A 20,078-nucleotide genomic window follows, 5' to 3' on the forward strand; every position below is an offset into this window, starting at 1 on the left:
TTTAACTGCATGCTGGTAACTATATCCTTTGAGTCAGAGATACAGATAGGTTGTAAAAGGATTTTAAAAAGATAGATCATATAGAACAGCAACCACAAAAGAGTTACACTAACTACACTATTATCAGACAAAGTAGGCTTTACACTTTCAAAATTACTAAATACAAACGGAACATTTTATATTTATAAAAGGGTCAATCTCTTGGGAAGATACAATAATTATGTTTGTACACCTAACAATAAGTCCTAATATATACGAAGCAAAAATTGACAATTGAAAAATGAAATGCACAGTTCTCTAGTAAGAGTTGGAAACTTTAAAGATCCAAGACCAATCTTTAGAACCTTCTGCTTAACAAAAGCAGAATTCTTCTGTGCTATACATGGGACATTTTCCAGGATAAACCACATACCAGGCCATAAAACAATCTTTGGTAAATTTATGAGGATTGAAATACTATAAATAATTTTCTCTAACAAAAATTAAATTAAAAGTTAATACACAGATGACACAAACCAAATTAATGAATTGACAACATTTGAATAATAGAAAAGATTCATAAATTATATAAAAGTCTTACTAAACTTGAGCAAACTGAATAGTTTAGCCTACTCAAAAAAAATCTAATTCAATTGACTTAGATAAAAATGGGATAAGACATAATAGTTTTTTCTAAAAAGTCTATCATTCATAACAAGGAGAATTTTTGAGTGATCTTCCAAGGACAGAGATGTAAGAGTCAAGTAGTAATTAATAATAGTTGTTTTACAGAGAACTTCAGTCTCAAACTGTGTAGGTACCTGTGTGTATTTGTGTATATATATATATATATATATATATATATATATATATATTCACATATGTGTGATGACATATACATATCTGTGTTTCCTATACACTGTCTCTTCACCCAAAATGAAGATACCTTTGTAACAGGAGCAGTGTAGCGCATAAGCATTTTCCACTCCTCCCAGGGCTGCAGACAGAACTTGGATTTGGAGTCAGCCATTGCATTCAGTCCTCCTCAACAAAATAATGTTTCTTCCCACCCTCAAAAAATTTAACAAAATTTCAAATAAATTCTTCTGTATCTTCCTTATGGCTTTTTCTTTTTTTTTTTTTTTTTTTTTTTAATTTTCTTTTTTTTTTGTCTTTTTCATTTTTATCGGTACCGGGGATCGAACTCACGACCGCCTGCTTGCAAGGCAGGTACTTATGCCGCTGAGCTAAATTCCCAGCCCCTTTTTTTTTCTTTATTTTTAAAAAAACTTTTCCTTAACTCTGTCAAACCAGTTGTTAACTACCTGCTTTTCTAGAGTAGGGCATCTCTTTCATCTAACCTACAAATTGTGTATTTATTCAAATAGCTAATTCACGTCTTCAAAGTATTAAGTAGAATCTAAAAAAATTAAAATTGCACAAAAATTGAGAATGTGATACCCAGTGCAGAATCACCTTCAGCAGGTTATTTCATGTGTAGTAGAAATTGCCAAAGTGATTCACTCAGACCCTGAATATCCTTCTGCAGAGGAAGTTCAACAAATGCTCTTATTAGCTACAACTTCGTGTAGCCACATAAAAGTGAACTGAAACAATGAATTTTTTTTGCCAGATGTTCTTAATGTCTACTCTTCTCTGCCTTAAGACAATGCTTTTATTTCTAGAAAGGGAAGTGGAATTTTCAAAAAGATTTTAATAAGAAAAACTATGTCATCTGTTATATTCCCCCAAGAGTATAAATTATACTGTTGGAGTAAGTTAGGGATACTCATGTATCCTGAAAGTTCATTTAGCATATTCTTCAGATTAACTAATTAATATCTGTAGAGTGCTGAAGAAAGTAACATCTGGATTTTCTGATTTACCTATTTGAGATTAATTTAGATAGCAGGAAGATGTGTGTAAGTTGAGGCATAGCATCTTTCAGTCATAACTATTGAAACACCAATTTAAACAGTACCTTGTACTACAGAATTAGGAAGGTATGGTATATGATCTAATGTTGGGCAGAATGAGAACTCTAAAATCTTGGAATTATGCTCTCCATTTATAATCTAACCTATAGCTAGATATTTTATGCCTTTAATTTCTTAACAAATATGTAAAAGTTCTATTTAGAATAAAATCTACAGGAAGTATTTTTTGGTTTACTAAAAATTGTAAGATTGGCTATTATTTTTTACTTTAGATGTGATTTATGTCATTCACTTTTTCACAAACAATTATTTAAGAAGAAAATGCTGTAACTGGATAACTTCACATATTTTGATACATTCTGAAGCTCTATTCTTTAAACTTCGCATATATCAGATTTCATAAGGGAAATAAGCAAATAGATTGGAGAGTTTCTGATTTACCTATACAAGATTAATTCAGATAGCAGGAAGATCTGTGTAAATCTAGGCATAGCATCTGGACATTTTCATGGGCACTAAGGATTACTTGCTTATGAAGTGTTTCACAGTGTAACTTGGTTAACCTTTTTTTTTAAAGAAAATCTTCCCCAGTTTGAAAATTTTTATTGCACTTTCATTGTTTTATGGGTCCAGTAATAGTTACTAATGTATCTTTCATTAGGCATGGCAAATAGTTGGTCATTGTGGTTCAGTTTTTTCCTCCCCAACCAAGTTGGTTCCTATCTAATACCCAGAGCAAGAAGACCAAAGGCATGAGGCTGCTGGCAGTGTTACCTGATAGAATAAACCAGGGTAACACATCACTACTGTACCACACAAAGACATCACATTTGATTTATTTATAGATGGCCTTAATATCAGATAGTGAAGTCTTTTCTTAAAGCACTAGAAGAGCTGAGATTATACTTAGTATTATATAAAATCCTGGTCTAGGGTAATCTGAAGAAAAGATGCTGAAAAACAAAATTCTGGTATCATTCTCTTTGCCCATATATCGTATGCAAATTTACCCTGAGAATATTCTCATTTTAAATCTGAAATGTAATAATAAAATTTCTATTTAAAAGTACAGTTATATTTTTTCATTTACCTGCATTAAATGTCGAGTTATCATTATTATTTGATTAAATGATACCTGTCCTCACCAATACAGTGAGCCAAAAGCTCCATTACATTTTCCCCCTGATACCTGTGGTCAGCCATGTCTGGTCCAAGTGACAAACACAGTTTTGATATTACTAATGAGTTGTCCATGACGTTTTGGTTGAGATTTGTAGGGTGGTGTTGCCTAAAGAAAAGTATTTTGTGAAATTTGGGTGAGCATACCAGACAATGGTAGAGATTATTTCTGGCCTTGGATCTGTAACGCAAGTTAATCATAATCATTTGCAGAAGAGAATAGTATTGCCATAGCAAACAGCTTTTTTTTTTCTCAAATGAGAGAAAATTGATGTAATGCTCTTTACATTGCATTTTACAGAAAAGCATTAGATCTGTTTACCTTGTTGAAATTCAAATTGTTTTATTATGGTGTCAATTCTTTGGTTTTGGCAGCACTTCTAAAGTGTCTGTTCGCAAAAAGACTCCCATAGTGAGTGAATGCTAGTGTTGACACCACCTAACAAGCAGGGATTATGTGTTTACAGAAGAAGTAATATGATAGGTCAAGTCTAAGAGGCACTTCTCAAGAGCACTTCAGCACATAATGAGTGACTGACTGGAAAGTGCGGAGCTGCCACTCTTGGCTTGGAGTCTGTGTTGATGTCTGTCTCTCTTCTCCAAAGCGCTCTTGATCATGTTCAGCTGCTCTGTTCTCATGTGGGGAATAATGGTAGAGTAAAGCTGCTTTTCTGTCTCATTTTTCTTGCTAATTTACACATTCAAGCCATTTTTTGTTTGCTACCCTTATTTGCTATTCCCTTTTGTCAAGGCACTGTTCTCTTTTTCGCCTCAGGCCTAAGAACTAATTTGAGCTTCTATAATTACTTCATGTTTTACACCTGTCTGCATATCATGCACCCCCTCATCTCTCTACTTAAGCTGTATATTTCCTTGCAGAAAAGCTAGTTTTCATATAGACGGACTCCTCAGTTTCTCCCTCAGATTTCCTACAGAAGGAACACAATTAAACTGTTGCCATATCGGCAGCAATGCGGCTGACCTTTGCAGTTCATGAAGGACAAATGAATGCTGTCTGCTTAGACAGTTTATGTTAAGACATTGTGGAGTAGAGAGCCTGAGCTTTGTTCCTCATGAATGAAGCAATGGTTGTAGTCATTTTAAAATCATTAAGACTCTGAATGCACCATCTCATTCTCCAGTGTTTGCTCTATAGCTCCTCTTCTGCTTTAATAGCAGCTTATTAAATTTGGGTCAAGCGTACTCTGAAGAGTATCACAATGAAGAAACTGTTCTAAAAGTTACCTGTTTAAAAAAGGCAATTGATTAGATTTTTAACTTAAGTGACAGCTGCAATTCATTGCCTATTCTTTGTGATGTCCTGCAGCCTGAGCTGCCTTTTGTAATTTGGGCTTCATTTTGTAAGAGCTTTCCTGAATAATCCAGGGTTGCTTTCTACTTCAACCTGCTCCAATCCAATTAGGAGTTTAACAAGGGTCAAATTAAGTAGACTTTACACTTTGTGTTTGCATCATTAGCCGTAAGAGTGCTATGTGAGTGTGTGACTATGTGTCAGGGAAGAGAGGAAAAAAGTCTGCAAGAAGGGACAGATTCAAAGCTGTCATCCACCATGTGCTGTGTCCCACTTGCTGCTGGAGGCTCAGCAGGCTAGCAACATTTCCAGTTGTCTTTGGGGGCTGTTACTTTGTCAGATCGCTGGTATATGTTGGGAGGCTACAGGTGCTAGCTGGGGCTGATGAAGAAGAGTATGTTTTTTGCCTACTCTTTTCTCTTCCAGTAGTCTATTGTGATTGGACAAACCACTGGAAAGACATGAAATTGAAACCTCTTGAGCATTCATTATATTTGATGAGATGACAACTATGTAGGCTCCTGTTCTAATTCCTCCTGCTCTTTCCTTTTTTTAAAAAAAAATAATTATGTATTCTGCAAGATATCACAGGAAGTGGCAACTAATTTGGGGAGGGGACAGTTTTATAGAGGCCTTGAATAGATCACTTATCTGCAGTTAAAGAAAACAAAGAGTTCATGATAGCCTTTTGAGAATTGCATTACTTAAGACTTTGTTCTGTTAATGTTGTCCGTATCATCAAATTATATTTGTATCTGTTAATATTTTAGCCCCCCATATCACTATTTAAAGAAAATGACCAATTTTCAAAAAGGGAAGACAACAGAATTCTGCTAATCAGCACTTGTATGCGTGGGATACTGCTGGAGAGCTGTTGGTATGCCCTGAGAGCAAGCTTTGTGCTGCTACAGACAAAGTAAAGATTTATCTAAAAATAACACTCTCATTGTTCCTTTCTTACCTCCTCAACCCATTAATAGGTACTTTAGTATCATGAGAGTTTTCATAGTTTAATCCCCTTTCAAAAGCTTTTCAGAATAAAAGCTCTAAATGGTCCTCAGTATTAATTTGATGTGACTTCTGTACAATATGGTTTAAAACTCTCAGAATCACATTTTTACCGCTTACCCTTTTTTCATTGGAGCAGTGGGTGGAAAATACCAACTGTGCTTAGTGGAGTCTCAAATGTGAGTCATTTGCGTTGCTTTCTTGTCTCATCTAATTTAAAAATTACTCTCTTAGTATTAGAACTGTTAATCCTCAAGAATATTATTTTGGATTGTTCATTACTTCTAAAAATATAAGTGACTTATTGATACTATTCAAAGCTGTCTTTGTACTCTCAGATTTGCCAAGAGTTAAGAGGCAGTAATTAGGTCACCTTGTAAATAGCAATCATGCTTAATAATTTGCACTCAGTTACATCTTTGTTTATATTTGGACCACAGTGGTTTCAAACACAGAGCTTCCAATGCTGATAACACACTTCTCTTTTTCATACGTTACGGTACTTTTGAACACACAAGTATCTTTCTAAAACTGAATATGTGGCAAAAATAATTCTAGCTGTCTACCAGTCATGTAATACTGGCTCTGTGAATTCTATACCAAGTTCCATTTCCTCAACTTTTCACATCTTTACATAGTTTCCAATATGGAGGAGAGGAGGATAAAGCCATGCTGATTTTTTAAAAACTCCATATCCCTTCATTGAGTTTTCATGACATTTTCCAAGGGAAGAGATATAGCTCTGTGTGCATGTATAAAGCATGCACCATAAGCTGCTTTCCATAGTGAAAATGTAGTTTTAAAAATGTTTTTTGGAGCACTTGCCAGTAATAGGGACTGAGCTGGTGAAGGAGGAGAGCTCTGCAATACCATTCTGCCCTTGAAGCTTTAGTACAGTAGGGAGATGGAGAAGGCAGAAATGGAAGAAACACACAATTCAGTGTGAATTCACACCTGCAGACATGCTGTCTGTGAGGAAAGTGATCTGGCCTGCAAGTTCAGGGATGGTTTCCCTGAGGAAGTGATTCTGCGCTCATCTGATGAAGATATCTTGCGATAAAAAAAATTACCATTCATTTTCTTTCCAAAGAACTCAAAACACTTCCCATATGTGCTTTTGACTCAACTTTTACAAACATAATCAGACTTCATGATAACCACATTCATAAAGGAACATATAGAAAAAGGTACATGGACAAATATAAAAAATTGTAATTGTAAAAGGAATGTTTTAGGTTAGTTGTAGGACAGGAAATAAGCAAATGATTTCTAAACTTTTTTTGTTTGTTTTTTCTTGTTTTATATTTTCTCTGATTTCCTTTCCTCTTCCTCACTCCCTTCCAAAAAGTTGATTCCATAATATATTTACTTACCACGTGGAAGCAGCTTGGAATCGTTTAGCAGTGAATTAACAGTGCTGGAGTCTCTTGGGCTTTTGAAAGCTGCACATTCAGGGTCATCACATTGGCAGAATGAACTCTGCAGGTGAGAAGATTCATACAGAACAGAAACTGGTAAATCCTACAAATAAACCTTGTCCCTCCCCATGTCGGGTGTTTTATCAGCACGCTCCTTATTCTGTCTAACACAGTGCATGGGATTTGGGCTTACCCAAGGGTTTGGAAAAAGAGTCCACGAATTTTCTCAGCGTCCCACCATCGCTCTATAGGATCTGGGAATGGAAATCAGAAAATATAAAATCATGTATAGCTCATCTTTTGTCTTACTTTAAGTATTATGAACATAAAACTTGCAGTTATAATTTGACTTTTCAGTTTATAAAAATTATCTAATATATAATTTACCATTGAGATAACTTTGCCCTTTGGATTAAATGAAGATTCCTTTTTTAAAATTGACTTGATATTTTGCATGGAAATTTTTATTATTTTGTAAATATTACGGTGTTATTATAGACAATATACTTGAAGGTATGTTTTATTTTGAGATGTATTACTTTTAGATGACACACTAGTGACCTTTATCAGTGAGTCTTCATGTTTTTCCCCTATAATAAAGTTTTTGAATCAAGAGTGGTGGCACGTGCCTGTAATCCTAGAACTCCATGGGCTGACGCAGGAGGAACAGCACAAGTTTGAGGCCAGCTGGGCTACATAGCAAGATCTTATCTCACCATTTTTTTTAAAAAATTGGTTATTGTTTTGGTTTCAAAACTAATGCATATTTGGCTTTTCTGAATATAAATTTAGCATTTGTTAAATGATAAAAGGTAACCAGTATACATCAGTGTTAAATGAAAATTGCTTGTAATCCAACAGCCCAGAGAAAAAAATTATTAGCATCTCTACTATACTTTCATAGTGTCCGCATGCACATATAGGGGAGTTCAAAGCCACCCTGTAAACTTAGAGAATTCTTTTTCAAAATGAAGTAAAAAGGGGTGGGAACATAGCTTAGTGACAGAGCACTTGCCTACCAAGGCCCTTGTTCCAATTTACAGTAACACATTAAAAAAATGTGTTTTACTCAATATTCAACCAATTCATTGATTTTAAATTAATTACTTTTCAAGGTATAAAACTTTCTACTTTACTCTGTAAGTTTAAATTATTTTATTTTATTTATACATGTTTTAATTTGTATATAATCATAATGTTTATTTTTAGTTGCTTTTTAATTAAAATTTAAGTGACATATAAGTTTGAGAAATAAAATTCTTGTTTAACACCAGCTCTGTACTAATTCATCAGATGCTCTTATATGTTTTTAATTTACCTATTACATTTATAAGTGTGATTTATTATTTATGCAGTTGTTTCAATGCTATCATTAAATTTACAAGTCTTGTTTATTAGATTTTTGAAATGGTCACAAAGTCACGTATATTAATTTGGCACTAATCCTTTGAAATTCTTTCTTTTTCCTTTTCATCGGTACCAGGGATGGAACTCACGACTACCTGCTTGCAAGGCAGGTGCTTATGCCGCTAAGCTAAATCCCCAGCCCCAAAATTCTTTCAAAGAATTAGTCAAAACAGTCCAGGCTAAAACTTGAATATAAAACCATTTAACTTTTAATATTTTAAGTCCCTCTCTCAAAAAACCAGACCGATTAGGACCTCTCTCTCTTTGGCTCTTTGGAAATTTAAGTCATCTGTAAGACGTTGTGATGCATAGGGCCCTGAAAACTTACATGCCTTGTCACTCCCTCACTCCTAAATAAAGTAGATCATAAAGTTTTAGAGTTATTATTTGAGAATGGCTTACCGTAGATCATATAACTGGACTACACCAACCTGGAATCCTACCCCTACCCCTTGCGCTCTGTCCTGAGGATCAAACCCAGAGTTTTCTATTAGTTAGTTTGTTTGTGTATAGATAGTGTCTTATTTAATTGCCCAGGCTGGGTTTGAACTTCCAATCATTGATGCTCCTACTTCAGCCTTCTAGGTAGCTAGGATTACAAGTATGCACCATTGTGCCCAGGTCAGCCTAGCTTGTTTGCTTGCCAGATAAGTGTTTAACTCTGAAGCATTTCTCAAGCTATAAAACCATTGCCATGGAGTTAGAAGAGACTAAGTCATTTAGTCTAATTTTACATTGTAGGACTCCTTTTTGAATATCCCTTTTAATATGTATTCAGCCATCTTGAATAATTGTAGACATAAGGATCAGTTGTTAATTTTTCTTCTTCTAAGTCTTTTCTACTTTTCCCCCCTTGAAGCTATTGCCTGTGACTTTTTCTTTTCTCTTCTAAACCCACTCAAATTAGGTTTGTTGCTTCTATTACTTTTCTGAAGATGCTTCAGGGTTACCAAGGAGACCTCCATTTTGATAATCTGTAAGCTGGTCTGTTGTATTTGCATAATTTATCACAGTGTCATCCTTGCATAACTCTCTGAACCTTTCTTCTAGGCCACCATCTTTATGACCTATTTTATTCCTTTCTCCCTTTAGTTTCCTTGGCTGAATCATGCTTTTCTCCTTAGCCATTTAACGTGGGGTTACCCCAAAATTCGGTACTTGGACATTTTTTACATTTATTCCCTTGGTAATTTCACTCATTCTCATAGCTTTAAATATCATTCATACAGTTAAAACCCCCAAATTTGTATGTCTAGACTGCATATCTTTATTAAGCTCAGAGTCTTATATTCAAATGCTTGCCTGGCATTTTTGCTTAGGTAAATCAAATGTGCCTTGACCAATTGTGAAATCCTAGTTCCCTTTACTGTCTCAGCTCAATTGCTATATCCTCAACCTCTTTTTTTAAATCACAGTCCCTTGCAAATCCAGTTGTTCAAGCCAAAATGTAGGAGTTATCCTTTTCTTTCTCTCATACCCACAGACATAGTCTTTTAGTAAATTATATTGGGTTTATTTTAAAACATCCAGAATTTTACATCTCCACAGGTACCATATGAGCCACTGTGTTCTGGATAGTCTTTCATTTTAAATGTGCCTTTTATGGTGTAATAATATTCAGAAATGCCTGTGAAAGATATTATACTAGACTTAGTGCATCCTTTTTCAATCATTGTAATTTATCCTAGGGTGGTAATGATCATTTAGTAGTTACAGTGTATTACAGTGTTGACAAGAGTCTACCAAAACTCCAAGATCTTTTTGTATCAATTATTTCTGAATAGACCTTCTCATCTAAAATAATTGACAATCACCTGTTGAGTACCTAAATCCACAACTTTGTTTTAAAGATAATTGTCATCCAGTTGATAGATGAGGAAATAGGGGCACCAAAGAAAGATAGCAAGCTTGCCATATATATGGTGTTCCTAGATTATATTGCCTCATTATTGTCATGGCCATCTTAGTTTATGTAAGTACATTCCATCATTGTCACACAAGGACAAAATTACTTAGAATTGAATTTCTAGGAATGTGTCCCCATTGTTAATTAGCATGTGACTCTGATGTGTTCAAGATATAAGGCCAGGAACTAACACAATGGTAGTGAACCTACAGCTCATGTTTCTGAAAGCTGTAAAAGATTCACCATCAGTGAACTAGAGGAACAGGCAATAGAAGTCATACCTAACTTCAGTGCCTGTCCTTCGACTACTTCCACAGAAGGCTTAGAGATCGGAGAGAGCACACCATATTCAAGAATTTGAAGGAAATTCAGCTTCTTAGAAAGATGTAAGAGGTAGGATGCTGAAAAGAATCAGGCCAGAGAAGATAGCACTCATTTTTAACGGTGATCATAAACAATATGGAAGAGTTTACATTTTGCCATGAGGTATTAGGAAGGGGAAATTGTTGCTTTAGGTAGATTCACTTTTCTAGATAATGATTTCTCTGCTTTTATAAGAAAAATGAATTAGAATACAACAATCCTGAAAGAATTTTTGGTGGCCTAAGCTATAGTAATAGCAGTGAAAAAAAAAAAATAGGGCAATGGGTTGATCTGACAGATTTCAGGAGCAAAGCGAGCAGAACTGGAGAGCTGACTGGCTGTGGGAGGGACAGCAGAGGCTGGGGCTCAGGCCCCAGTGTCCTCTTGAAGGAAGCAGATGGAAAAGGAGGAGCCTGGGAGGCCTTGCCGGTGATCCGCCTATAAGTTGTTATCTCTGACCACTGGGTGGAGGCCTTTGTGGATGGCATTGTTTTAATGCCTGGGCAATAACCTTTGCTGCGATTTCCCATTACAAGGATATCATCTCCTGAAAACTGGAAAAGAAAGAGGTATTTGCAAAGAACATTTAAGAAATAGAAAAGAGTTGGTAGGGAAAAAATCAGGAGCATTGTATATGAAAGCCAAGGAAAGAATTTCAAGATGGAAGAACTATTCATCAGTGCCAGAACTGATGGGTCAATTGAAAGAGAACTGAAAATATTCGCTGAATTTACCAAGGAATTATCTGTCACTGTGGGAAGGTCCAAGACTCAGTTGCACCAAGTATTTTTATGTTTTAAGCCAAGGAGAGGAATTCATTTCAATTTATTAAATTTCACCTTAATGATGTTAGACTAGTGTGCTGGAGTTGCATCCCAGAGAATAACAGCCTGCAGTAAATGTTTTCCTTATAGATAATATGTATTAGCATTCTAGAAATATATAAAAATTCAAGGCATTAGGAATTTCAAATTCAAGTTCAAGGTAAAGACACTTGCAGTTGTTAAGCTATATGCCACCAATTGCTTTTACAAGCCACTTCCTCTTATCAGCTTCTAGTTACTGAAGATATTGGGGAATTTGAGGGAGTCAATTTTTCCTCTGTAATAGAAATGGGAATATTAGGGCACAATTATAATATAGGAACACATTTATAAGATATACTTATAGATATTTCATGATCAATTAGAAATCTGTGGCCAAGTTTCTGTTCTATTGTTTCTGCTGAATTCAATTGACCTTGACAGTATCTACAGCCAGCTGCACACCTCCCCTGAGCACTGAGTCAGAGTAACTACCTATGGGTTAAGGCACCCTGGGCTAGTTCAAGGGTCCCTCTCCAGAATGTTCCTATATTATGGTAATGCCTTTAACCATGCTTACTCTGTGAGGGCCCCTCCTCTGGTCCCCAGAGTGTTTCTGTATCATGATAAGAATTCCTTTGTTTCAAGTCTAGCTGCCTGTCAGTATAGGACTCAGTGTATGTAACCAATTATGTAACATTTTGTCACTTGCTTTGCACCACCCACATCTAACTTCTGTATAAACTAAACTCTACCTAAATTCAGTGCTGTTGCCTTTGAGGAATTATCCTACAAGAGTCCACTGATGTGGAGATCCAACTGGTATAAAGATTAAATGCTGCCTTCTTATTGAAAGAAAGAAAAAGAAAGAAAGAAAAGAGAAACAGAGAGAGAGAGAGAGAGAAGAAGGGAAGGGAAGGGAAGGGAAGGGAAGGGAAGGGAAGGGAAGGGAAGGGAAGGGAAGGGAAGGGAAGGAAAGGGAAGGGAAGGAACGCTAGACTAACTTCTACCTCATTGTGATTTTGGGCACCAAAGGTTTTGATCTCAATATGGAGTTCCCTAGGAAGTTTTCCAAATGTTTGTTACTCTCATCGTTTTGAAAATATTTGAAGTGAATTTGTACCACGGGTGGCTGTAGAATTACTATAGGGAAGAGATTTAAGACCTGAGGGATTTAAAGAAAGTTGAAGGAGTAATCCATGCAAATTATCTTGAAGTTTTGTTCATCCATACCCTATATTACAGATGAATAAAAGTAGTTGTGTGTTTCAGAGAGGTTTTCACAAATTAATTAAGTCTAAGGAAGTGCATGCCCCAAATCACACACCGACCCCTCCCTCTGTCATGCTTACATCATACGTGTGACTTAAATACTTCAGTGTCCTTTCATTTTTTTACTTATTTTTCTAGGCTTCTGTCCTACCTTTCTGGTAAAAAGTATTCTGCCCTGGGTTATAGCATTAATACTCAGGGACTGTTATGTGCCAGCCACAAGCGTCATTTGATGGATGCTTCTGATACTGAATTTTGTACTGAGAAAAATTATATTAGCTTGCAAAGGAATAGAAAAAGACTAAGATTAAAGAAGCAAGAAGGACACACTTACTGGATACCTATGAGTGTCAAGTATTCTGAGACAAATTTTCAGATATCATTTTTCATTTAGCCCTTAGGCACTCATTTTGCAGCTGACAAGAGTGGGGCTTGGAAAGGTCTAGCAAAGTTTAGTAACTTTCCTAGAAGCTATATAAGAAGAAAGAAAGAAAACTCGACTGTAGCATCTGACATCTTATAAATGTCTGAGGCCCTTGCCATTATAAGTTATTCCACCTCCTATATTTTCCTGTCTTATTTGCATTGTGAACTCATAAATAATTTTTATATGACATAGGTACCAGGGGAAAGCATAAAATGTTTTTTTAAAACATGTATTACATGTACACAGTTCAAGTTGCTATTGAAGGAAATTGTATATTTTCTTTTAAAAACAATAATCCACTTAAATATTAGCAATCTCAGGTAAATTCTCAAAGCTTTAGGCTTTTCTGAAAATTATGTATATCAACCTGGAGTACTGTACGGAAAGCACTATTGGAAATGCTGTTAAAATACCTGTGCTGTTCGGTTGTTTTAGGTGAATGGAATTTAAATAATTTTTCACTATATAAAGACTTTTAAAATAAATATTTATTAATGATTATCAAGATGCAATAAGATGTTCTGTAATTATGTCTCAGAACACTTAAATGTTTTAAATTGACTTAGACTGGCAGTGATATAGTTAGTGCAGAGCCTGTTATAGACTTTATAAGCAAGGAGCACATTAATAAGAAGTTTTATACTTGTCAAATATATACAGTGGTCATATCATTTAGTTATCAAAGAGTTTTATGTGCGAATACTTTCTTCTAAATTCTTCTTTTAAATACCTTTACTGAAAGTTTTGTTGTTGTTATTGTTTGTTGGCTGGTTGACTAGTGCTGAGGATTGAACCCGGGGCCTCCTTCTGCTAAACACATGCTGTAATACTGAACTAAAAGTAGACCACTGTAGATCTTTAATATTTATACTTATTTATGCGTTTGTTTAAAGAATTTTATGACTATATGCTCAAAAGTGAGGGTTTGAAGGTAGATTTTCTGTCATTCTTAGAGTTAGACATGGCTCAGACTTATTTTCCTAGTTGTATCTTGGCCCTGCTTCTATTTACCCACAGCAGAAATGGAATGGTTTCTACTCAAACAGGTATTTTTAAAATCTCTGTTTCCAAAACAAGCTTCTCAGATTCACTCCTGTCTCGAACTGGCAGGGAAACTATACCATTTTGCTTTTAATTTGCAGCATGCATTAGTTGCAGTATGGGTACGTGACAGGAAGTAAAATCTTGAACACACAGCTGCCCAATATCAATTAATATCTTGTCTGAGTGAAATAGTATTTATACAGAAGTGCCTGAAAGTTAAGGAGAATATTCTTCCATAAGTATTTTGGGTCCCTGGATTAAATCTGTCCTTTCAAACTTAATATGGGCCATGTTGGGCATGGTTCTGGTTCTTTTTTTGATTGGGTTTTTGTTTGTTTTGTTTATTTTTTTTTAATTCTGGCAAATTCACACACATACATATTATCCTTCGATCATTCTACAGTTCTGATGTAACAGAACTGCCCCGTTCTGTTACATCAGAGAGACCTCCTTTAAATTACCTCAGTAAATAGAGGCTTTCTATTAAAGGCATGTGTATATTTGATCTGGAATATAAAAACAGAAGATCAGAGTCAGATCTAGAAACTAACTGCTTTCTTAATTTCTGTTTTATAAACCACTTAGCCAGCTAATCTCTGAGCAGTTTTTTTTTTTTTTTTTTCTTTCTTAACAAATAGATATTCATACCTTTGGTTTCTATGTGTTTTCAAATCGCTAGTGTGCTCTTGTCGCTCTCCTGGCCGCTCACTGTATTTCTGCTTCAGTTCCTACTGCCAATTACACAGTTCTTTCTGCATTTCCTGTTTCCAGTTCTCTACAGAGAAAATCTGACTCACTCAGGCCATGCCACAAACTATTGGCAAATCTCTGGATTAGCCACCATTGCTTCAGCCCGCAAGACATGCTTCGTGGTCCTCACAGAGGGGCCCCTTGCATCGGGATCTTGGGGAGCTTGTGTCTCTCAGAAGGAAAGAGTGGGGTCTCTTGTATGCCTTCTTTTTAGGACTAAGTTGTGTTTTGAGAAATACTACAAATAAATCTTAAAACTCAGTCTAAGGATATTGTTGAAGATATTATCAATTATAGGATACAGTTTCCTTTTGGAAAGCCCCTAGGATAAATTTATTTCTGGTTTTGGTATTAAGAATAATCAGCTAATTATTCCTGAACTGGCTTGTTTACTACCTTCATGGTGAATTCTTTTTCAGCGTCGCCAGTTAGTCAGTTGGGAGTTCATACATTAGTCGCCCACATGTGGAAGGTTTAGATGACTCTGTAGTATGCTTTTTATTTTCATTATCAACCTTAAGTCTGACTTCATTTTCTCTTTGTGACCTTGTTTTTTAAATGCATTTATAATTTGAATGACATCTTATATGTTTCTGTAAATTACTTGACATCTTTTCAGAAGCAAGATATAGATATAAATTGTAACACATTTCAGAAACATATTAAATTTACCAGCCAGCTTTTAGTCAAATGTGAGCTAATTTTAAAAAAATGAACCCATACTTTGAAAATATTATGCTTTTTATATTGATGTAATTTAAAAATTATGCAATGTTTTTAAAATATGAAAATTCCTACAGGCTTAGAAATTTCTTTTAAATAAAATGACATTAGAATAGATGATATTGCACATTAATCATTTTTGACACATTCTTGTTATGAAGAAAGTAGATTGTAACAAAATTAATGTACATTTTAAATTATCTGGGCCTAAACCCTTTTGTTGAAATAGTAGCCTGTACCCTTCCAATAATAACAAACTCCTAAAATTATTAATTTTTTTTTAACCTAGATTCTATTTCTTGGCTAGTTCTTTAAAACAAAACAAACAAAAACAACAACAAAAGAAACAGACATGAATTCTCTATAAAAGAAACCCTTTAGGAAGTAAGTGAAGGAAGGCTGCATAAGCTTACAGCAGACAAAATGTCGCTTACATTTTGCTGCCCAGGAGTTTGATATACTCATTTGCTGATCTGAGATGACGAGGGCTTACAAAACAGGGTTTTGTTTTTTAGCTGCCTGTGGACCTAGTGGGGCCTAACAGAACCCAGTCAGCAGGTCATTAACTCTGGAGAAAACAGCTTGCATTAATATGCTCTAATCCGGTATAATTAGTCAAATTACTGCACGCTGACCAGCTTGTCATGTGTTGTCAGACTTGGCATGCACGCTGGATTGCCTGGGTCCCTCTGGAATGCCACCCTCAATCAGAGAAAATTGCTCATTTGTAGTGGTCTTGAACTCCTTATGGAAAAAAATCTACTAAAACAGTGGTGATAGAGTACCTTTATGCCAATGCTTTCAAGTTAAAATATTTTTTTCAAAATTAGCTTAGTTATGTGGGTGAGGGAAATGAAATCCTGCAGTCTATACAATCACATTTTCTGTAGCATATCTATATAATAGTCCAAGAAAAATCAACATTGGTGTGGGAAAAAAAAATCTAAATCATTACCAGTGGATCAGCTATGTTTTATAGGATTGTGTGTTTGTCTGTGTTTGTGTTTGTGTGGGTTTTTTTCCAGTAGGGTAATAGGTTATTACACTCTAAAAGGGCCACATTAGCATAAATTTACAAGAGCTCTGCTCTGGCTGCACGATAAAAACCTGTGTTACCTTTGCATTAACACTGAATTGCTTGTTGTGCTTTTGGCAATGACAGATAAGTCAGTGTAATTCCCCATTGCAACGGAAATGATGCTCCAGATTCCAAACGCATCCTGAAGATGTCACTGACAATAATCTTCAAAGAACGGCCAGTGAAAGTGGGCTGTATGTTTGTAGGATGATATACTGCAAATGACAGGAAGAATTATGTGAGTGAAGACGAATCTGTAACATATTATTAAGCAATTTCTTGAGAATAACAGGGATAAAAGGATAATGGATGAGGGTGTCATTATTACCTTCATGTTGAGGGAAAGCAAAAGCAAAGGTAGAGAGACAAGATTAATTGAGGAAGGGTGAAGCATTCATTGCTCATCAGCTCTTTTGTACTCTGCTCCTGAAATTCCAGACTTCAGGAGGAAAAAAAAAAAAGGTGCCACGGCTGCATTTTAATGCAGGTGGCAAGGAGTAGAAAACTGACAGGGCACTTTTAGTCACCTCCTTTTTTATCCCCCCCCCAAAAGTACATAATGATACATAATAACTGTCATCATTTGAATGTGCTGAAGTCACCCCCAAAATATACCAGAATATTCTTTGTCTTTAGGTGGCAGATATTACTTATGCTTCTAAACTTCAATTTATAAAATTCCATGCATTTTTCTATCATTGCCAAAAATATTTACTCTTTTAAATTTAGAAATTCACATTTAGAGATGAAAAATTTCAGATTTCAATATATTACTAGTTTGATTAGCCTAAGATTATTAAGAGGCAGTATGTTTTATAATCAGTTTTTACTCTAAGCATATTTCGGTTGTATGTAGGAACTTGTTTTATTAGATAATATAATTTCACAAGGAGTGAAGAGTATGAGCAGGTAAAAATCTAAAATACTGAAATCTTCATTTATGTTTTCATTTATTATTTGTTTCTGGGGACTCCTTATTTGACCAGTTATTCTGAATTTCCTTCTTAACTCCCCAATTTTAAAAGACAACAGAATTCTAATTACCCAGGCCTGTTGTCAATGAGAGTTATTTTATAATTCTCCAGCCTGATATCAGGAGTCTCCCTTACATTTTTAGCTTGTTGGAGTCCATTTTACATTCCTTCTATACCGTTTACAAACCAGCCATCCTTCAAGGTCCATTTCAGATATCCTCTCTAGTAAAGCAATCGGGCAGAGGTACTTCTCTTTTCTTTGAGTATCTGGACACTTAAACTGCACCTTCTTCTATGTGTTTTACTATAACCCATCTTAGTTTTATATTTGTCTTGTTATTTCTTTACTAAACATTTTAAGGGCACAAGTGGATTCTAACAAGGAACTCAAATGTGTTGAATAAAATAAAATTCTCTGGTAGACTCAGTAAAATATCTTTAAATGATAATTTTTCCTTCTATATGAAGTAACTCGTTTTCCTACATTAAAATTTAATATTAATCTTTTCATTATTTGACATTTTGCTATATTTTTCTTTCTTAATTTGTATTTATACATAGCAATTTATTGTTTTAATAACTACTATTGGTGAGCATGCACTTCTCTTGTGCCTTGTGCGAAATGGGCATTTTGTTAATGCTGGATGTAGAGTAAACAAATCCCTACCTTCATGAAGTTTAGCCGTTTCACTGAAGGCAAGTATCTGCTTATGTGATGTTTTACTCGACTTATTAAACATGCCCACATTCCTTTACAGTTCTATTTATGGTATATTGCAATAATGGAAAAGAGCATATGGAACACTTTACTGTATGTTTGGGTATATTTAAATCTTCATTATATTTAATCCTTATACCAACCCTAAAATATAGACGTTGATTACCCCATTTTGAAAATATGGAAACAGACTATGAGAGTCAAAATAACTTGCTCCAAATAACAGAAGTGGAGTGACAAAGGCAAATGAAACTGAAGCTGATTTAATGCCAAAGTCCATGCTTTTCTGCCGTGCCACACAAATGACGAGCTGTTCAGAAGAGTGGAGGTTGTATGAGGGGAGCTGTTGACTTAGCATGGCCCTGGTGTTTGTCAAAGGCCAACTTGGATATATCCCAGCAAGGCTGGGGAGTAGAGAGGGAGATGACTGTGTGCAGGGGAAGCCTGCGTGCCAACGAGGAAGCCAGAGAGACTGCAAGAAGACAGTCAGATTTGTTCTTCCTTAAGGATTCATTTCCTAGGAACTCACCCTCTCCTGTGAGACTTAACACTTAAGGGAGTGATCCCCTCATGGGGGTGCTCATGACCCAGTCACTAAGCTATACCCTTTAAAGGTTCCGCCACCCCAGCACTCTTAACACTGGAGAATTAAACCTCAGATGAGTTCAGGTGGGGAAAACCACATTCATGCCATAGTATATGAGTGAGTATACTGGATGGCATGAAAAATTAAATAAAAAGTATGTAATATGAATTGCTCAGTTGGAATTCAAGGCCAAAGTGCCTACTATCTTAGTATATCAATGTGACTACCATGCATATAATTCTCCAATAAGGAAAAGATATCAAGTTCTAACGTAGAATATGTTACTCTACGTTAGAACTTGATAAACATAACTGTCCCATATTTCCCTGTGCCATCCATCAGAAAGGCAGACACATAAAGCTTGGTGCCTCATCACCCTTGTTCACTAGATCTGGTACCTTGTGACTTTTGGTTCTTCTCCAAAGTCAAAATGAACATAAAAGGTAAATGTTTTGAGTGACTCTGGACATAATGTAGCCATAATAGACAATTGAAGACACTTACAAAAGAAAATTACAGAACTGCTTTAGACAGGGGCAAGGACAATGAGTGAGTTCAAAACAAGAGATTCTAGAGGGCTACTAATGGCAGTGTGACTTTCATTGTAATAAATTTTAAAGTGTAAATATTCACCATATTTTTATCATGCTTTGTATTTCTTTACAATGAAAGCACTATCTATGGCTCATGATTTATTCATAACATATTATAAACCCCAAATTTTTCTTTTCTGACAGACATGTGAATTTTCAAAATCCAAAAGTAGCCAGGTATAGTACCACATACCTGTAATTGTAGCACTTGTGAGACTGAAACAGGAGGATCGATACATGTTTGAGGCCAAGCTGAGGTACACAGGGAGTTCAGAGCTCTCACCGGTCTCAAAACACACACACGCACACACGAAATCAGTTGGATTCGTTGCTGCCTCATTGCCAACTAAAATTCTAATTTTCACTTCCTGAGAGGAATCTAGTTGGCCAATTTGTGTCCCAAATGTCCACCACTGGTCTGTCAGCCTTTGGCCAAGAGAAGTAGAGCATACTCCTGAGTATACAGGGAAATTTCTCTGAGAAACGGTTGTGGTTGGAACACAGCACTTCCCAAAGCCTACTCCTTTATTTTGCTGCTCCTTTGCTTTAGTGTACTATTTTTACTGTATAACCCACTTTGGAGGATGATGGGAGGATTCTC

General features: G+C 35.6%; 1 protein-coding gene and 1 long non-coding RNA gene across 12 annotated transcripts in view; one reads left to right on the plus strand and one right to left on the minus strand.

The window, feature by feature from the left end:
* Nucleotides 1–20,078, plus strand: part of Nbea (neurobeachin) — a 673,150-nt gene that overhangs the window by 497,718 nt on the left and 155,354 nt on the right. The gene's annotated exons all lie outside the window — the stretch shown is intronic.
* Nucleotides 1–20,078, minus strand: part of LOC134472018 (uncharacterized) — a 30,870-nt gene that overhangs the window by 7,144 nt on the left and 3,648 nt on the right. The window contains exons 1-3 of one of the 2 annotated variants that reach the window (XR_010041842.1): nt 14,704–14,794; nt 7,027–7,087; nt 6,789–6,894 (exon numbers count right to left, since the gene is read on the minus strand). This is a non-coding gene — a long non-coding RNA (uncharacterized LOC134472018). Of the gene's footprint in view, nt 1–6,788; nt 6,895–7,026; nt 7,088–14,703; nt 14,795–20,078 lie in introns of those variants that run through there. The other variant, XR_010041843.1, reaches the window with a different exon arrangement.

The sequence above is a fragment of the Cavia porcellus genome, unplaced genomic scaffold (genome assembly GCF_034190915.1).
Source record: "Cavia porcellus strain 051 isolate PalLab524CR breed Dunkin Hartley unplaced genomic scaffold, mCavPor4.1 scaffold_21, whole genome shotgun sequence".
Classification (NCBI taxonomy): domain Eukaryota; kingdom Metazoa; phylum Chordata; class Mammalia; order Rodentia; family Caviidae; genus Cavia; species Cavia porcellus.